The following is a 22,466-nucleotide window of genomic DNA, read 5'->3' on the forward strand; positions in this document are numbered from 1 at the left end:
TGTAGAGGCCGATCCAAATTGACCGACAATGTAAGACTTTTGATTCGGAATATATTTCATTTTAGAAGCCGATAAAAAATTATTTTTCCATTCATTCACGTCGGGAACGAACGGGACCCAGGACATCTTCTCAGATGAAGAGCGCAGTATAACGTTGTTATGTCAAATAAACATTTTGTGTCGCTATCTGTACTTAAATACAATCTGAAGCGTTGTACTTGGTCACGTGACATTGACACATAATAAGGAACGGTTATTTGGTGATGTGAGGAAGAAAATCTACGCAATATGGGACGTAACTCTGTACCGACGTAACTGTATGTACATAAGTCGCAGTATAGATTGATCATGGATGCAACCTCTCCTATCCACGACACGTCCAGTAATGCGCACTCCCATTTCCCGTCCATACGAAGGACGTTCAGTAATTCAACTGTGAAATCGGAAGCGCTGTTTTCGGGGTGGAATTTTAGGGCGTACCTAGACGATAAATGTTCCTGTGACTGCATCACACGTCGCTTATTTGACGCACCGGAATCCAAGTTTTAGGCCACCCCAACCACTTGAACAAAACCTGTCTCTCGTTTTTCTGCGTCCTTTTAGCAATGATGCGCTCTATCTTATTTGACAGACACCAGCCCCTCGCCGTCCGACACCAGCCCCTCGCCTGTCCTTACATACCGGAACGAGCAGAAATGCAAATCGGGTAACAGATGAGTATTCAGAAGGTAAAAACGGATTCAAATGTAAGAATTGCAAGAAATCTCTCCCAAACAGACGCCAGTTGTATTTACATAGGCAGCTGGTACATTGACAATATGGAGGATCAGCAGCGCTACAGCCAGCACCATGGGGAGAGGAGCGCCCACCTTGGTAAGATGGACACGACATGGAGCTGGAACGAGTCTATCGTGCCAATGAACGTTTCATTTTAGCCCCCGACAACCCCGACAACGTTCGCGCAACATTCAACGTCACGTTCCGTTGAATAACAATCCCGACCTATCCCAAATACTAGAGAGAGTACGGCAGATCTATAGCCAACAGGAGCACGGTTTCCGTATCAACTTTACTACAGCATGGCAATGTGTTCGACACGAGAAGTCCTGTGACAAGCAGACGTCATTTAAGTATCCTGAGGAATTCCATTCTTCACGTACAACCATTTTCGACCAGCTTGACGAATTAGGTATCGTGGTACCTCTGGAGGATCGTTTCTACCCGTGGTTCGCCGTATATGACTTTGAAGCTCTACTTCAACAGACAGACGAAACCGACTCAGGTAAACTCCAATGGACAATGGAGCACGTACTCATTTCAGTTAGTGTGTGCAGCAACGTATTGGGTTTTGAGGAAGCATTATGTTTAGTCAATCCGAATACAAGGACCTGGTATTTGATATTTGACAGCACAAGCCTTAGCCACCGAGAAATGGAAACATGTTTTTGAAGAAATAGATGAGCAGCTTAACCAGTGGAATGAATACGACGGACCGGTCGGCAAGATGATGTTGAACGCGTTCACCAAGTTGAAAAAGTCCATGGAGCAATACTGTTGTCAACTGTGCTTGGCTTCAACTCCACGCACTACGACCTAAATCTCATCAAAAAACATATCGCGAAACATCTACGAATGGACGAGAAGGAAACAGCCGGTTTTAGAGTAAAAACAAAACAAAACAGCTACCTATGTATAAGCAATGCCCTACTCAATTTTTGGATATTTCTCAATTTCTGTCTGCAGGTACATCCTATTCAAAATTTATGATAGCTTACGACGTGCACGAGGCCAAGGGATTCTTTCCTTACGACTACTTGACGAAACAGCCCTACCACCGCATTCGGAATTTTACAGCAAATTGAAAGGAAAAAACATCAGTGAAGAGGAATATGCCTACTGCCAACGTATCTGGGAGGAAGAAGATGCAAACACTGCAAGATTTCTTGGTATGGTATAATAATTTAGACTTTGGTCCATTTGTGAAAGCTGTAGAAAAACTACAACACTTTTATTTTGACAGGAAAATCGACATTTTTAAGGTGGCAATGTCAGTTCCGGGCGTGGCGAGACAAATGCTGTTCCAAGCAAGTCGTGATCCTGGTGCTAGTTTTTCGCTGTTTTGAGAGTCAGATAAAGATCTTTATAGCACCATAAAGAATAACGTGGTAAGTGGCCCCTCCATTATCCTTAACGGATACTTGGCAGCTGGAGAAACCTGCATCAGGAACAATCCCGACAAGCCATGCTCTTTATCTGTGTGCGTTGGATCAACCTATGCCTACCAGCACATTTGTTCGTCGGAGAAGGGAGAACAATTTTCATCCCGAAGCCCGCGACAGATACATGTCAGCTTATTATTGGATGGACTGGCTGACACGGACGACTGGACGGAGGATTGACCATGAACTGAACAGTGGCAACGAAAAACGCACAGGGGCCTTCCCTGTAGATGAATACTGCACAGAGACTAACACAGTGTTCCAGGTAATTATTTAGTTTCAACCATGGACATGAATGTCATTTGACGAGACATGTAAAGGACCGCGAAGGACAGAGAAAAAAATCGAAAAGACGGCAAACACCACCACATTTTTGACAGAAAAAGGATTCGCAGTGACGGAGACATGGGAATGTCAATACCGTAATTTAGTTAGAGACTGCGAGGGCCTTAGGGAACTAACAAACGAAAGAAAACCAAAATTCTTTCCTTCCCATAAAGGTAACATTATAGTATATCCTTCAACATTTTTTTTCTTTTGTGTGTATGTTATAGTTTGTTCTTATTTTTCAAGGCCCTCTGACTGAGAGCCAGATATTGAGAGCCGTGAAAGAGGAGAATCTATTCGGCATGATGGAATGCAATATCAGAGTTCCTAAGCAATGGGCGACTGGTTTTGAACGGGAACTTTCCCAAAAAGAGTATTTTTCAGAAATGGCTCCAATATTTTGCAACACGGACATTCCATTCTCTGCCATTGGCGAACATATGAAAGAGCATGGTCGACGGAACAAACCTCGGGAGACTTTTAATCGGTGGAATCACAGTGGACTCATCATGGATAAGAGCAAGCACACCAACTTTAAATATGTTCGCGGGGAAACCAATGCCTGTAACGCCATCAGTGACCCGCGATTTAAAGACTTACACCAACTGGACGAGGACATTTTTGAGGTAGAGAATGCCAAACACACCTTTACTTACGACCTACCTATAGAGTTATGTTACTTCATTTTACAGTACGCAAAGCTTCGCATGTTGTAGTATTACTACGACTTCATGGACGTCTTCGTTGACCGTAGCGATTTTGCGTACTGTGAAATTGATACAGGCAGTGCGTATATGGCCATCTCTGGGAAAAAACTGGAGGACATCATTAAAGTGGAAAAACGAGAACTTTATGACAACGGACTATACGGTTTTTGTCATGTCAGGGACGTAAAAGCTGACAGTCGCGTGCACTGGTTTCCATGGAAATGCTGTGATGACCACGAAAAGCAGGACAAGAGGACACCAGGACTTTTTAAATTAGAGTACAAAGGTGACCGTATCGTTAGTTTGTCATCTAAATCGTACTGTGTGACTATAGACGACGACATCAAATTTTCTGCCAAAGGGATTCAAAGGAAAACTATAGAGGATAATTCAAGTGCTTTCAGACAGTACGAGGATGTGCTGAAAACGGAAGAGACAAAATCCGCAGTGAACATTGGTTTCCGGGCACGGAACAACACTGTTTTTACCTACCAGCTGGAAAAACAGGGTTTTACGTACTTTTATTGCAAGCGAGAGGTGCTTAGTAATGGAATTGATACAAAAGTGTTCGACATAGTGCTGTGCCCGGAAAAGAAAGATTCGACGGATGTAATGATGGTAGATATTTTGTGTGAGTTATTGGACGAATGAATGGACTGAGTTTGTAAGTGTGTGAGGACTTGTGTACGCACACAACTTGAACAATTTATTGAATACAGGCGAGAGCGTTATATGTATAAGTGCGTGCTTATCTTGGAGGCCCCCCGGTGGCTGTGTGTGTGTGTGTGCGTGATTTGTATAATCAATAAACGAAGTAGCTAGCAGCATTCGCGATGTCAATTTGGGTATGTTTGTAAAATTGTATCTCCCTAGGCTATCTGCAAATACATATAATGTAGGGGCACCCAGTTGACAGTATCCTGTCACGTGCATTCACTTGGCAGTTTATACATGTAAGGGTGTGTGTGTGTGTGTGTGTGTGTGTGAGTGTGTGTGTGTGTGTGTGCTCTCAGAATTACGGAGTTGTGGACACATAAGCGGTGTATAGACCAACGTTGTGGACACATTTTACATTGTGGACACCATAATTTGGTGTCCACAGTGTACACACATCTAGTGGCCTACTATAACCCTACTTAATATATTTAAGGGAAAACTGTATAACAGCGTTGTGAACCACCCCGATACACACCGTGTGTATAGGGCTGGAAAAATATGTTGAGTAGACTGTGTGAAGTCACCTCACATACACACCTAGCGAATTACGTTATCTATATGGGTCACCTGCAGCTGATCCTGCTGCAGTGGCTAGCGCGGGTCAGTTTCTTACTGTCTATGAGAGGCACCAACGGGGTATATAACGTGATTGCATTAGTAAATCTATATAAGAAACACTATTCTATCCTACTGAGCACCCCGTAGTTTTCCCGCAAAAATGTCAAGAAAACCAAGGCACCAGTAAACCTAGTTTAGTTGCCGATACTACACCTGGACATTGGTGAGTTGATGTTATTCTATTATTACTTTCTTAATGATGATACAAGATAAATGTTTTGTATATTACTTTGTTGTATATCTGTATATATAATATATAAAACTGAATATGGAGGGTGTCAATATAAGTTTATATGTAATTACTAAAGTAGAATATATGCATACCCATATTATAAACAGGGTATAAATCTAACGGAATTTAATATGGCTAAGAAAAAAAGAGCATTTACGGAATATTTTGTGGTAAATGATGTACATAAAAGTTTATCAGCTGAAACATGATATTCTGTTTGATTGTTTTATAACATTGGCATTATATAACTATATGCGGAAGCATTGTAAATTTTATATTTTTGATGAATTTCGACCATTTTGTTGTTTGTCAAATGATTATGTTCTGGCTGGACACATGTTTGTTTGGAAATCTAACAGGAAAAAATGGGAAATATATTGTAGTTTTTCATACATATACTTACTACTAGTGATGTACGTCATTGTCAACCTTTTTTTAGCATATATAGGTCAATATAAAGATTTTTGACTTAGCAATACATATTATATTTTTGATTATTACTCTCTAACAATGAAACAAAACATGCCGCGCATTGTATTTAATGAGATTATCGGAGGATACAGAACATACGTCGCAATTCTAAACATGTTTGTGTATTTAAAACAAGTAACAAATTCCACATAATATACAAATGTAATGCAATAATGCTATAAAAAATATTTAGCGTGACTATATTTAAGGATTTAGCAATGTTTGATATGTCAATAAACACAAGTTTATCTTATTCAGATTAATATAATGTTTTTATGGCGATTTCATGTAATTTGGAAATAATATATCAAATTATTACAACGAAAATACATTCGTTAAGTTTTTAAACATTTGTAGAATATAATGAAAAAAGTGATGTCGGTGGTCTATTAATTGGAAAGTACTGAGATAAATTATATTTGTCAAATTTTACACCTGAAAGGTGGATATCACACCAAGACGGAGAAAGCGTTATAAACCAGGGGATAATGCAAAAACCTTTATCCTTAAAAATAAAATAAAAAACCCTTCAAAATTTTTTTTGACAGTACTATTTATGAACTAGTTTCTTTTTTTTCCAATTTGATGTTGAATCACATATATCACCAAACAAATGATGGTGTTCTGGAAATGCAAAAAGCTGTTTGAATTTTCATATACCATGCAAAATAAGTATTGTTTTTCATTTAAATAAGTATCATGATAGTATAATATTCAAATTTGATACGCTTGTCTCAGGTAAAGGAGTATTCGTCCTCAGATTGTTTACTAATTTCTTCTTGAGTATGCCGGGAAACTCATTAAAGGAAAGGCCACTAAGTATGTTCCAGATACCAACTTTATAAAGCAGATATAGTAGTCCCATATCGGGAGCCTGAAGTTAGTTCCGAGTTCCGTGTAAGTAAAACGGAACTAGGAACCAGTTCCGAGTTCCGTTTAAGATAAACGGAGTTCCGAGTTCCGTTTAAGAAAAACTGAAATATTATGTATTAGCTTAATTGGTTTTACATATAGCTTATACATAGTTGTTCCGTTTACTTAAACGGAACTCGGAACTGGTTTCTAGTTTTGATTTTCTTCACCGGAACTGAAAACTAGGACCCAGTCCCGTAAAATTCATACGTGACTCATAAATGACTTTGCATCCATTTGACACATGTAGTTTTTCTTCTTCAGATTCGGGTCTCATATTTAGATAAAGTACATAGAATATTTTCTTAAACGGAACTGGGAACTGTTTTTCTTCAAGGGAAGTCAGAACTGGGACCAAAACTCGTAAAGCTAATACATTGCAGCTCCGTTTTTCTTAAAGGGAACTCGGAACTCGTTCCTAGTTCCGTTTGTTCCGAGTTCCGTTTCTCTTAAACGGAACTCGGAACTGGGACCAAAACCAATAAAGCTATTACATAGTATTTCAGTTTTTCTTAAACGGAACTGGGACCAAAACTAATAAAGCTAATACATAGTATTTCAGTTTTTCTTAAACGGAACTCGGAACTCGGAACCAACTTCGGGCTATGGTATACATTGTAGGATTGTACAAAAGGCACACACGATATTAAACAGCATTTAAATAAGATTGCACAATTCAGATGTTTGTCCTTCAATGACTCAACAGTGATGATATGAACAAAATAGATGTAGATACTGAAAGGCAGCTAAAACATCAACTTGAAATAGATCAAACACAATTACGAAAATATTAATAGAAACGAGCACCCATGATTCAAGTAAATATGTAAATTGTGATTCCGACTTTGATATTTTATTGGCAATATCTAACATTAATCTTTTTTGTTTTGTTTTTTAAGGATCGATGCCACGGAGGAACTCTAACTGACCACATGAGAAAGTCTTCGTCGCCTTGTCAATCATGCTAAACGTGGTGTAGCAAACGCAACGATAAAACTGGTCGATTAAAATGGATAGCCACGTCTTTGCCTTTTCAGCCTCAGTTTTGATTTACCCAAACCATGTAGACATTATAAGATATATTTATGTGACCAACTTTCACAGCTTTTGACATTGTTTTCAAAACATTTTTTTTTTTAAACTGGTTTCGTTTGAATTCTAAAGATAAACTTAACTGACCGTGAAACGAGTGTCACCGATGTACCGAATAGCTACTCAAAATGTCATATTCATTTTACATAAGATTTTATTCCTTTCTTTTAAAAAATAATATTGATATTTTACAAAAGGGAAGGCTAAGAAATGACTATGGCATCGATGACTTACCCGGGGAGGAAAATACTAATTGAGCGAGTTATATAACCAACAGTATTCTGGCCTTGAAAATGTTTGTTAAATTAAGCTTGGTAATTGCGACTTACCCGTTAAAAGTGACAAATTGTTTCGTTTGCTTAGTTCCATACGTGACATAACATCCAATTTCATGTCATTCAATAACAACTAGTAACTGATTTTTATTTGTTTTCTTATGAGTACATAGTTAGCAGAATGGCCACAAAGAAAAAAGGAACAATAAACAATAACATAAATTCAAACTGTACAAAAATGTATATTTCGCAACAGTTGAATGTTACCTTATCAAACCACATATTAACATTAGTATAGTGTTCACATAACAACAAACAAAATACAGATCTAAGTAATTTTTCGATTGCACATTTGTATGTTGCATCTTGTTTTGATGTGTGTGGCATCATTGTAGACACGTTGTCAACAAGGGTAACATGTGTAAAATGTCAAAGCATTTTTTATATGAAAATTTACAATCAAACAACCACAAATAATAATACAGAATGTTCTTTCGATGCGTTTGCTAAAAAACGTCAACTTAAAAAAAAAAAAATTCAGCACCAACCTTCATGCTCATTAGTACAGCTCATTAGTGTGAATAGGATAGAATATAGTTAATTGATACACGTTAAAACGCGAAAAAACCCACACTATAGTAGAAATAAAGCCGCTTATTGGCGTGATAACGCAGAAAAGGCGTAATAACACGAACAAACACGTAACAATGCAAATCAAAACAGGTAATAACGAAAAAAGTCCACATTATTGCGTACTCCATGTCTATAAACTCATCCATAAGACGCATTTGCAAATTCTGTCATAGAGACGATAGATGAGATGGACCGGAACATAAATGTGTACTTCCGATTGGGTTTATCAAAGGGAAATATAATCAATACTAGCTCATTCAGAAAGAGTTGCTATAAGCTTTTTCAGAAGAACATACATGTGAATGTAGATGCTTGTATACAAGGCTCATTTAAAATCATAAAATGAACTCCTAATACACAAATGTATGTTGGAAATAACTAATAAATTAGACCGTTTCATCTTGGACTCTTTCCAGAATAGATTCCGTAGGCATAACCAAGTCTGTAAATGATGATGCATGTGCCTATTTTATGTTCTGTTCGTCGGCAATGACCATTTTGCAATAAACACACACAAAAGTTTGTTCTAATGTAATTTAGAATCGAAAAAATTGATAGCATTTGATATATCAAAATCTCAACAACTGAAGCACTATTAAGTTAGTTGTTCCATGAATCGCATTCAGAATATGACTCATCCGACAGCCACTAAATTAACTCTAAAAAAAAAAAACCTTGTTGGTCATCATAAATCAAACGGATCATTTTGAAATATTTGATGTGTCAATGGATATTGTATCAAAAAAAGACAAACTTTTTTTATTACGTGTTTCGATTTACGTTAATAAGTGTTTCGAATTACGTTATTACGTGTATCGATTGAAGTTATTACGTTTTCGATTTACTTTTTTACGTGTGTCGATTTCCCTTATAACGTGTGTCCATTTGCGTTATTACGTTTTTTTTTCGCGTTATAACGTGTTCCGATTTGCGTTATTAAGTGGGGTTTTTGCCGTTTTTACGTCTTTTTCTTATAAAGAAAACAAGCGACTTTTTTCGTAATAACGTGTTCTTTTCGCGCTTTAGGATGTATCAATTAACTGTAGTTTATCTTATTAACACTAATAGGCTTTTGTATATTAGAGGCAGGGAATAACGGTGAAAAACAAAACACCCGTCTGAGGACAGAAATGTAATTATTACTTTGGTTATATAGACTGGAGCAATGCTTGTTGTCTCTCTGATTAATTCGCATTAAGATGGCACAAAAATATGTTATTAAATCTTCAAATTTCTTTTTTGTTTGAAATGAATATTTCAAGTTAATATTAAATGTTTGTATTTGAACACCAAGATCCTGACAGATGCATTATATAACAGTGACAAAAGTGAACATGTGTCTGAAGACAGATATATAATCATTACTTTGTTTACAATTTTCTTGAGTTTAAATAATCATAAATCTATTTTACTTATCTGTCTGACTTATAGGCTGAAGCTATTATTTTGTCTCTGTGTCGAATACAATTGTTTACGTGTATATTTCAAGTAAAATTGAACATTCACATGTCATAATTGTAATTGTATCTTGCATCCTGTTTTGATGTGTGTGATAACCTTGTAGGCACGATGTCCACAAGGCAGGATTATATAGCAATACACAATTGTGTATAATAACATTATGGACACAGGGATGTGAATGCATATTTGATAGGGAGCCTGAAGTTGGTTCCGAGTTCCAAGTTCCGTTGATCTTAAACGGAACTCGGAAATGGGACCAAGTCCCGTAAAGTTTATACATAGTACAGTAGTTTGTTTTTCTTAAACGGAACTCGGAACTGGGACCGAAACCCATAAAGCTCATACATTGGGAACAAGGACGAAGTCATGTGAAGTTTATACCCGACTGATAACTGTCCTTACACTCATTGACATATCATTTCTTTTTCAGATTCGGGTCTTGTAATGAGAGAAAGTACGTAGAATATTTTCTAAAAGGAATTTGGAAACTAATTCCTGGTTCTGTTTTTCTTAAACGGAACTCGGAACTGGTTCCTGGTTCTGTTTTTCTTAAACGGAACTCGGAACTGGTTCCTAGTTCTGTTTTTCTTAAACGGAACTCGAAACTGGATTCTAGTTTCATTTATTTTAAACGGAACTGGAACAAGGACCAAGACCCGTAGAGTTTATACCCGAATGATAAGTGTCCCTAGACTCCTTGACATATCATTTCTTTTTCAGATTCGGGTCTCATAGTGAAATACAGTACGTAGAATATTTTCTTTAAGGAATTAGGAAACTAATTTCTAGTTCCGTTTTTCTTAAAAGGAACTCGGAACTTGTTTATTTTTATAGTTTTACTTAAACGGAGCTCGGAATGTAAATGTATAGCAAATATGTGAAATGATGTTTTGACTCTGTTTATTTTTAAGTGTGTGCATGTGGTCGCAGTTACCCTCAATAAATGCTTTATAACTAAAAAAAAAAAATGAGGACTCCATCAAGCAAGTTTTTATTATAACAAACATACGTCACAGAGAATAATTAGACACATTAGAATAGAATACTAACATGACAATACAGAGCATGTGTCTGAAGATAGATTTTGTCGGGTTTTTAAAAAAAAAATCAAAATCTATTTTATTTAGCATTCTGATCGCGATATTATTTAATTGTGGAAAGCCTGTCTTGGAATCGGTATAAATCAGATACGTGCCACAAATATGTGTAATTATATCTCGCATCTTGTTTTAGTGTGTGTGTGTTAACATTGTGGACACGGTGTCCACAAGGCAGGGTTATATAGCGGTACACTGATGTGTGTGAAAACATTGTGGACACGGTGTCCACAAGGCAGGGTTATATAGCGGTACACTGATGTGTGTGAAAACATTGTGGACACGGTGTCCACAAGGCAGGGGGGAGCCTGAAGTTGGTTCCGAGTTCCGTTTAAGAAAAACTGAAATACTATGTATTAGCTTAATTGATTAAGGTCCCAGTTCCGAGTTCCGTTTAAGAAAAACTGAAATACTATGAATTAGCGTTATTGATTAAGGTCCCAGTTCCGAGTTCCGTTTAAGAAAAACTGAAATACTATGTATTAGCTTTATTGATTAAGGTCCCAGTTCCGAGTTCCGTTTAAGTAAAACCAGTTTCGAGTTCCGTTTAAGTAGTTCCGAGTTCCGTTTAACCAGTTCCGAGTTCCGTTTAAGAAAAACGGAACAACTATGTATAAGCTTTACGGGTTTTGGTCCCAGTTCCGAGTTCCGTTTAAGATAAACGTATATGGGTTATATTTTTGTATTTTACTATGCTGAAAAACTTGAAAAATAAAATAAAAAAAAAAAAAAAATGGAGGCGATTTGTTAACAAGAATACAAGTTATCGCACGGAAACAAACGTGTGAATACATTTAATATGTTCAGTAGCAGATCATGTGAGCTCTGACTTACAAAACTCAAATGCAATCCCAAGCATCCCCTCCTCGCGGGAACAAAGCAATATGTCTCTCCGAAACTTACGGGGAGACATAATTAATGGTTATCATTTATTCGATTTATTTATATGAATAATTCCATTACTGATATCATTAATTCAAGGAATAAAGTGATATCAATACGAATTGTTGATATAATTTATTCTTTAAATGATATCATAAATTAGAATTCATGATATCGTTAAACCATATATTCGAATTAGTGATATCACAAATTGTAGATTTAATCTAATCATTTAGTCTAATCAGTGACAGCGAATAACAAGGAAGGCCTTTGGCAACAGCTCCTTAGAAGTTTCCTGCTACCCCGCGTATTTCTATGTTTCCAGGTACCAATGAAAGAACTGTTCAATATTATTCAATAAAATTGTATTTTTTTAGTTGTGTTGAATAAAACTTCAGTAATACCAATTAAAGATTTTTTTCCAAGTCGTCATATAGACATTTCACCTCAACAAGTAGAAGCCATATTGAAAAACAAAATGGTGTATGAAATATACTTTGCAGTTATTGCTTTGTTTGTGTACTTTAACTTCATTTGATAACAAGCTACTTGTAATTTAGGAAAGGGTAAAAAAAAGAAAAGAAATGTACCATGAACGAAAACTGCGTTGCAACATTCTCTCTTGGAGGTTACAACACAACAATGTCTCGTAATTTTACAACACCAGTCGTGTTGTTATCCTTTTCCCCAGAAGTTACAACGCATGCAATAGTTTCTTAAACGGAACTAGGAGCTGGTTCCTAGTACCGTTTATCTTCATCAATAAAGCTAATACATAGTATTTCAGTTTTTCCTAAACGGAACTCGGAACTGGGACCAAAACCCGTAAAGCTTATAAATACCAACATTACCTTAAACGGAACTCGAAACTGGTTAAACGGAACTCGGAACTGGGACCTTCATCAATAAAGGTAATACATAGTATATCAGTTTTTCTTAAACGGAACTCGGAACTGGGACCTTAATCAATAAAGCTAATACATAGTATTTCAGTTTTTCTTAAACGGAACTCGGAACTGGGACCATAATCAATAAAGCTAATACATAGTATATCAGTTTTTTCTTAAACGGAACTCGGAACTGGGACCTTAATCAATAAAGCTAATACATAGTATTTCAGTTTTTCTTAAACGGAACTCGGAACTGGGACCTTCATCAATAAAGCTAATACATAGTATTTCAGTTTTTCTTAAACGGAACTCGGAACTGGGACCTTCATCAATAAAGCTAATACATAGTATATCAGTTTTTCTTAAACAGAACTCGGAACTGGGACCTTAATCAATAAAGCTAATACATAGTATTTCAGTTTTTCTTAAACGGAACTCGGAACTGGGACCTTAATAATTAAAGTTAATTCATAGTATTTCATTTTTTCTTAAATGGAACTCGGAACTGGGACCTTCATCAATAAAGCTAATACATAGTATATCAGTTTTTCTTAAACGGAACTCGGAACTGGGACCTTAATCAATAAAGCTAATACATAGTATTTCAGTTTTTCTTAAACGGAACTCGTAACTGGGACCTTAATCAATAAAGCTAATACATAGTATTTCAGTTTTTCCTAAACGGAACTCGGAACTGGGACCAAAACCCGTAAAGCTTATAAATACCAACATTACCTTAAACGGAACTCGGAACTGGTTACGAGTTCCGTTTTACATAAACGGAACTCGGAACTGGTTACGAGTTCCGTTTTTACTTAAACGGACCTCGAAACTGGTTAAACGGAACTCGGAACTGGGACCTTCATCAATAAAGCTAATACATAGTATTTCAGTTTTTCTTAAACGGAACTCGGAACTGGGACCTTAATCAATAAAGCTAATTCATAGTATTTCAGTTTTTCTTAAACGGAACTAGGAACTGGTTCCGAGTTCCATTTACTTAAACGGAACTCGGAACTCGGAACCAACTTCATGCTCCCAGGCAGGGTTATATAGCGGTACACTGATGTGCGTTAACATTGTGCACACGGTGTCCACAAGGCAGAGTTATATAGCGGTACACTAATGTGTGTGAAAACATTGTGGACACGGTGTCCACAAGGCAGGGTTATATAGCGGTACACTAATGTGTGCGTTAACATTGTGGACACGGTGTCCACAAGGCAGGGTTATATAGCGGTACACTGATGTGTGTGTGAAAACATTGTGGACACGGTGTCCACAAGGCAGGGTTATATAGCGGTACACTGATGTGCGTTAACATTGTGGACACGGTGTCCACAAGGCAGAGTTATATAGCGGTACACTGATGTGTGTGAAACATTGTGGACACGGTGTCCACAAGGCAGGGTTATATAGCGGTACACTGATGTGTGTTAACATTGTGGACACGGTGTCCACAAGGCAGGGTTATATAGCGGTACACTAATGTGTGTGAAAACATTGTGGACACGGTGTCCACAAGGCAGGGTTATAAAGCGGTACACTGATGTGTGTGACAACATTGTAGACACGGTGATGTCACATCCATTATGATAAAGAAATACATATATAGAAAGACATGAAACGATTACTTTACATGGAAATGACTTTTATTGATTTTAAATATTTAGAGAACAATTTTATTTAGTGTTCTGAATAAGATATCATTAAATTGTCGGAAGTCTGTCTTGGAATCTACATTAGTCAGTTACGTGCTCCAAATATATGTAACTGTATCTTGCATCCATGTTTTTGATGTATGTTATAACATTGTGGACACGGTGATGTCAAAGCAATGTTTAATTGTGACCTATAGCAAAGATGTGAAATGATATTTACATGTTAAAACAATTAACCGCGATGAATGTTATTTGGTATACGTTTGAATACATAACAAAAACTGTAAAAAAAAAACATATTTGTTCCTTTGACATTACATATGTTAATGATATTATATGATTTGATTTTAATTTGTTCATTGATCGATATAAACTGAATAGTTGAATCTCAAAAATTTTAGAGGTTGTTCTTAATTATTCGATAAATGTCAATCGAAATGTGATCTTGAAATCATTTTATTTTCGGAATAAAAGTTACCGAATCTAAACTTTGTTGTTGTTGTTGTTGTTGTTGTTGTTGTGAACGTTAGAATGTAAAATTGAATAAAATACCATATGAACATTAATCATACAACTACATCTTATTATTTTTATTTACCTCAATTGTATTTTGTTTGGTAATAGTGTAAATTATTTGAAATATCACCCTGTTATTCATTAATTATTTATAGCCAGTTGACAATACTGATGCTGGCAACATTTACATATTGAAAACACAATCTAGCAGGGACCATACCAACAATATATTTAGATATGCTGCTGATAACAATGACAACCTAGATCGCACCATTTTATGGAATGGTCGGTCTGTAATAGACACTATGATTCGATTCCAAGTACATACGATGTAAAGATGTGAACGTTTAATGATACGACATCGCTTATTTAGTATTCAGTCGAAATGGCATACAAAAATATTTCGATAAAACAACATTTCTCTGTCAGTGACTTCATATTTATATAGTGTGTGTATTGCATATTTATCACTGTCTTTGTGGACACGGTGTCCACAGCGCAAAATTTGTGTCCACAAGTACGGGTGTCGTAGTTTTTTAAATTATGGTTTTACCTCAAAATTTAATGAGTGTATACACAACTGTAATGAATTTGTCCTTAATTCGAAAGAACAACACTTGTTTTCGTTACTATAAACAGAAGTGTCCATAAGGTTGGTTTACAGTTGGTGGTTCACAACTACAGTAACCCGAGTATGTGTGTGTGTGTGTGTGTGTGTGTGTGTGTGTGTGTTCGTGTGCGTGTGTGTGTGTGTGAGCGCGCGTGTGCGTGTGTGTATGTGCACGCGCGTATATGAGGGTGCTTATTTGGGTGTGTAAAAATAGGTGTGAGTGCATACGTATGTTAGGGTGTGTATGTTTTTGCGTGTGTAATAATATCAACCTTATTCATATATATTTATTTATGTGTATAATAAAACCAATTATTTCTACAAAAAATACCATCTTTGCCTTATATATATATATATACATATACATGTATATCTAACTAAAGAGTATAGAGCATTAACAGATTGAAGGTCGATCAGGCAACATGTTCCCCTTTTTACCATGCTAAACCATAGCCATTTCCGGGACTACGGGTTCAGTGTCAATGTGTTGTATTGCTAGAGTATTCATCAATCTCTCTTCGAGGAAATAGAAGTCAAATTACCCTTCGTGAAATTTTATCGGGGACTACCAACGGAATCTGACATATCCGAGATTACAGCAAATGGTCGACATAATGTGATAATTCTAGACGACCTTATGAGTCAAGTTGCAAAAAATCACGATGTCGAGCTTCTATTTACAAAGGGTGCTCATCATCGAAAACTTACCATCATTTACATCAACCAGAACATGTAATTTCGGGGTATGCGTACAATAAATTTAAACGCATATTATACGGTATTATTACGCAATCCTAGAGATGCTTCCCAGGTACAGTGTTTGGGAAGACAAGTATTCCCGGGTAAAGCTAATGCCGTAATAGAAGCGTACACTGACTGTATGTCTAAGCCGTACGGCTATCTAATAATTGACCTCTCACCACACACAAAGGAACAATATCGTCTTAGGACGGGTAATTTTCCCAATGAGGAATGTTACATCTACCTTCCCTTATAAATAGCCATCATTAACTTTGAGTGTTCCAGTTTCGAATGAAACGTTAAGCTGGAAAGACGTACCATGAGCAGTACACTTAAAAAGGTATCTTATTACCTTAGCTTACTCCTCGATAAACGGACCAAGCCTGAACAAAGATTCGGGTTATTGTATACGGCAAATATTGACCAACTTGCGGCGATAGTAGAAATCATACACAATGTTATAATTGGCACTATTCAGCTTCCGGTTGAAACACCACTTCCGGTGGTCCAGCGATTTTCTGAAGAAAGGATATTGGGGGTCATTCCAAAACGATTCTTAGCAAGGGTTAAGGCACTCATTTTATTTCTGAGGGATAAACCGTTCAGTTGGAACGACGATGGTGAAATCGAAATAAACGGTACAGCTATCACTCGTAGCAACATCATAGACATTTTAAAGGATAGCGTGAAATCCTATAAGAACATCAACGTTGTAGGAGCAGACGCATTCCATCGATTTCTCAATGAGATAGGCGCCCCCACTAAACTCATCAGTAATCCAACGAGGGTAGCTCACACACAACTAGGACAAGGGCCGCCACCGCCACCAGTTTTGCAAGAAAGACGTAAAGGATCTACATCGCTCAAAACGAGGTGGATTAAGTGGACATAATGGTGGCCTACGAACGATATCTACATGATATTTATTACAACTCCAAACATCCGGCGGTATTTTCCGGGGACGATAAACTGTACCGTGCCGTTAAGAAAGAGGGGAAGTTTGTATTAAGTCGTGGTAAAATACGTAAATGGTTGCAGAGTCAAGAGGCGTTCAGTGTACACAAACAGGTGCGACGAACGTTTCCTAGGCGTCGTGTAATCGCAACCATTCGCAATTACCAATGGGATGTGGACACTGCCATACTTGACAATGTCAAACAATATAACGATGGTTTTGCTTACTTCGTGCTAGCTATAGATGTGTACTCAAGATATATTTGAACGGTACCCTTAAAAACGAAAAAGAGTGTTGATAAAGTGAAAGCCTTCCGTTCTGTGTTTGCAGAGGGGCGTCGTGCGCATAAGATCAGATCGGACAAGGTGACAGAGCACGTTAATAATACCCTTAACACGTTCCTTAAACAGCAGAATGTGGATAAATTTGTCACTCAAAATTCTGCCAAGTCTTCATATTCCGAGAGAGCCATGAAGATAATCAAATCGAAATTGACTCGAATTATGACACATCGACAAACTCATCGCTGGATCGATGATCTGGCTAACGTCACCGATAATTACAATCACACCTATCATAGCTCATTCAAGATGACACCTGCTCTGATAACCGATAAAGATCGGGTGCGCTTATGGAACTTGCAAGAAAGGAATAAGAAACCGGAAGTGACTGTTCGCAAGAACAAATACAAGATAGGGGATCTGGTGCGGATCTCCGTTACATATGGACGAGAGAGTCGGTTTTATTAATTTGTCGTTGCAGAGTCTGTGGAGTCAAGTTGACGTGTCTATACACCAAGTGTCTCTACCAACTATGCGTACAAAGCTTATTTGGACGTTTTGCTGAATAACGACAGAGAATCCATTGACACGCACGTCAAATCACATCTCTACTTTGCCGATTCCAGCCATTATATGGCACATCTGACCCGTCCTCCAGTAACCTCGGTCTATATCAAAGGACCGTCTTTACTGAAGAAAGTGCCTTTGTAGACTTGGAGAGACCTATATATATCAAAGGGCCGACAGCAAAAGGAAATGATTTGATGAACAATTGAATTGATATTAATGATATATTTGTACATCGTATGATATTCTGATAATTTCTAACTTTCATTATTATTACTTGTAATATAAACTCTCATATTTTTGAGGAACCGCAATTAACTTTACTTTCACAACAAATTTGATAAAACATTATACACACGTATTTACAAATTTTAAAGATTCTAAAAGCTATGTAAGTGAAACCGTTTCAAAATAAATAGTTGAGCTTACAAAATAGATATGTTTATCATAATGTTTTTGCCTTTTCTTAACTTTAATATTTGATGAAACCGAAAAAAATGTCGAGAAAATATATCGAAATAAAGAGCTATGGCGCGTATTGGCCTTTTTCGACCTAACGCTGACCGTTTTCAAAATGAAAAAAAAAATAATGTTAAAAACTGATTTTTTTAATATAACCTTAAAACTATAACATATAAATACTATTTACAAAAAATATGTTTGTTAATTGCAATGGATATTTCATTATATGACCCCAATATTGCATCATCGGGCTATTTGCAACTTTCGAGAGGGATTTAATGATTGCAAATTCAACGACAAGATGATACTTTAGTTGAATAAATAGAAAAGTTAAATCTGTATTCAAACCATTGGCCTTGTTGAATAACCTGGATATTCAGTAGACAGGATGCATATTTATATAAGTATAACAAGAAATATCTTTAAAAAAGATAAACGGTATAGTTTTATACACCCACAATTGAATTTATATTAATGATATATTTGTACATCGTATGATTTTCTGATAGTTTCTAACTTTCATTATTATTACTTGTAATATACACTCTCATATTTTTGAGGAATAAAGAATGTTGACTACTCCAGTATAATTTTTTTTCTTCTTCTTTATGCTCAGATATAGGCTCTTAGATATATCTAAATATCGCAGTAATATTTTTATCAACATATACGGCAATACCTTCGCCCACCCTATCTGACCGAGATAGAAAAGTTAAATCTGTATTCAAACCATGTGGCTTGTTGAATAGACCGTTCCAGGTAACCCGGATATTCAGTAGACAGGATGCATATTTATTTAAGGGTTAACTGTAATATTTTTTTGTACGTTATTGAGCAAAAACACAAAAAACTGGGGTGTACTCTGAATAAACCGCGATGATCATGAATCAACGTGTTACATAAACTTTAAAAGTGCAGCACTTCAGTGTCTCATAATACAGAAATTTATGACCCAGGGGTCTCACGTGTCTCCCTGTGGAGGGGGTACAATATACTATAGTTTATTTTGGGAAAAGCATTTTTTGAGCATCATTTGACGTAAATTGTACACGTTTTTACACATTAACAATACTCATTCTTTATATTCATATAACACTTTATATGCCTCGCCCATGTCCGTTCCAGAGAACTCTCCGATCTGGAGAACTAACCAAATGGACAGGATACCAGAATTCCCTGAGGGGATACAGGCATCGGTGACATCGGCTACTGCCCCTTCCTTCACGTAAGGTGAACACAGCTACCGCCGTGAAACGAGACGTAATTTACCGTACTGACCCTGACCAGTAACTGTCGATACCCCGGTACAAGTTTTATACTTCGTGGAATAAAGGAAACAATGTCACACCTGGCATATTATCAAAACTTTAAACATCACTCCATTCACAACGCCTCCTCACTTAGCCCGAGTTTTTTCTCTGGCCCCGTCACCATGTCTGGTGTAGGGCCAGAGAAAACTCTGGCTACTCCTCTCTCTGACGTGTTGTGGTTTAGTACCACCACAAAATGTTAATGTTAATAAGTGGAGTTTTTAAATTGTATTTACCTGTATCAAATCTTTCATTGTTGTGCAAATTGTGTTCATGACTGAATCCAAACTTAAGAAGGTTTTTACCAGGCCTCTCAATAAACCCGGATAGGATCCGACACAGCAGAGCATTGTCATAGTTTGAGCGACAGCAAGACGCATATATCAAGGAAGTTATCTCGATACATGCAAGATAAGTACGACCTGCCAGTCATACATAGACTACAGCATCAGGTCACTAAGTACGACCTGCCAGTCATACATAGACTACAGCATCAGGTCACTAAGTACGACCTGCCAGTCATATATAGACTACATCATCAGGTCACTAAGTACGACCTGCCAGTCTTACATAAGCTACAGCATCAGGTCACTAAGTACGACCTGCCAGTCATATATAGACTACAGCATCGGGTCACTAAGTACGACCTGCCAGTCATATATAGAGTACAGCATCGGGTCTCTAAGTACGACCTGCCAGTCATACACAGACTACAGCACCAGATCACTAAGTACGACCTGCCAGTCATATATAGGCTACAGCATCAGGTCACTAAGTACGACCTGCCAGTCATATATAGACTACAGCATCAGATCACTAAGTACGACCTGCCAGTCATATATAGGCTACAGCATCAGGTCACTAAGTACGACCTGCCAGTCATACACAGACTACCGCACCAGATCACTAAGTACGACCTGCCAGTCATATATAGGCTACAGCATCAGGTCACTAAGTACGACCTGCCAGTCATATATAGACTACAGCATCAGGTCACTAAGTACGACCTGCCAGTCACACATAAACTACAGCATCAGGTCACTAAGTACGACCTGCCAGTCATACATAGACTACAGCATCATGTCACTAAGTACGACCTGCCAGTCTTACATAGAGTACAGCATCAGGTCACTAAGTACGACCTGCCAGTCATATATAGACTACAGCATCAGGTCACTAAGTACGACCTGCCAGTCATACAAAGACTACAGCATCAGGTCACTAAGTACGACCTGCCAGTCATATATAGACTACAGCATCAGGTCACTAAGTACGACCTGCCAGTCATACACAGACTACCGCACCAGATCACTAAGTACGACCTGCCAGTCATATATAGACTACAGCATCAGGTCACTAAGTACGACCTGCCAGTCATACACAGACTACAGCACCAGGTCACTAAGTACGACCTGCCAGTCATATATAGACTACAGCATCAGGTCACTAAGTACGACCTGCCAGTCATACATAGACTACAGCATCAGGTCACTAAGTACGACCTGCCAGTCATACATAGACTACAGCATCAGGTCACTAAGTACGACCTGCCAGTCACACATAAACTACAGCATCAGGTCACTAAGTACGACCTGCCAGTCATACATAGACTACAGCATCAGGTCACTAAGTACGACCTGCCAGTCACACATAGAATACAGCATCAGGTCACTAAGTACGACCTGCCAGTCATATATAGACTACAGCATCAGGTCACTAAGTACGACCTGCCAGTCACACATAGAATACAGCATCAGGTCACTAAGTACGACCTGCCAGTCATACATAAACTACAGCATCAGGTCACTAAGTACGACCTGCCAGTCATACATAGACTACAGCACCAGATCACTAAGTACGACCTGCCAGTCATATATAGACTACAGCATCATGTCGCTAAGTATATGACCTGCCAGTCATATATAGACTACAGCATCAGGTCACTAAGTACGACCTGCCAGTCATATATAGACTACAGCATCATGTCGCTAAGTATATGACCTGCCAGTCATATATAGACTACAGCATCAGGTCACTAAGTACGACCTGCCAGTCATACATAGACTACAGCATCAGGTCACTAAGTACGACCTGCCAGTCACACATAAACTACAGCATCAGGTCACTAAGTACGACCTGCCAGTCATATATAGACTACAGCATCAGGTCACTAAGTACGACCTGCCAGTCTTACATAAGCTACAGCATCAGGTCACTAAGTACGACCTGCCAGTCATACATAAACTACAGCATCAGGTCACTAAGTACGACCTGCCAGTCATACATAGACTACAGCATCAGGTCACTAAGTACGACCTGCCAGTCATACATAGACTACAGCATCAGGTCACTAAGTACGACCTGCCAGTCATATATAGACTACAGCATCAGGTCACTAAGTACGACATGCCAGCCTTACATAAGCTACAGCATCAGGTCACTAAGTACGACCTGCCAGTCATACATAGACTACAGCATCGGGTCACTAAGTACGACCTGCCAGTCATATATAGACTACAGCATCGGGTCACTAAGTACGACCTGCCAGTCATATATAGGCTACAGCATCAGGTCACTAAGTACGACCTGCCAGTCATACACAGACTACAGCACCAGATCACTAAGTACGACCTGCCAGTCATATATAGACTACAGCATCAGGTCACTAAGTACGACCTGCCAGTCATACACAGACTACAGCACCAGGTCACTAAGTACGACCTGCCAGTCATATATAGACTACAGCATCATGTCGCTAAGTATATGACCTGCCAGTCATATATAGACTACAGCATCAGGTCACTAAGTACGACCTGCCAGTCATACATAG

General features: G+C 37.8%; 1 protein-coding gene and 1 long non-coding RNA gene across 2 annotated transcripts in view; one reads left to right on the top strand and one right to left on the bottom strand.

Moving 5' to 3' along the window:
• The window catches only part of LOC117334425, a 40,321-nt gene extending 20,266 nt beyond the window's left edge, over positions 1-20,055 (bottom strand). Inside the window, exon 1 of the mRNA XM_033894048.1 lies at positions 19,873-20,055. The gene's annotated coding sequence lies outside the window, so the exon portion shown is untranslated. The remainder of the gene's footprint in view (positions 1-19,872) is intronic.
• LOC117334427 lies at positions 4,449-7,227 on the top strand. Its single transcript, XR_004534167.1, has 2 exons — positions 4,449-4,751; positions 7,103-7,227. It is a non-coding gene; the product is annotated as an uncharacterized LOC117334427 (long non-coding RNA).
• Positions 20,056-22,466: the final 2,411 nt, after the last annotated feature.

Source organism: Pecten maximus, chromosome 9 (genome assembly GCF_902652985.1).
Source record: "Pecten maximus chromosome 9, xPecMax1.1, whole genome shotgun sequence".
Classification (NCBI taxonomy): Eukaryota; Metazoa; Mollusca; class Bivalvia; order Pectinida; family Pectinidae; genus Pecten; species Pecten maximus.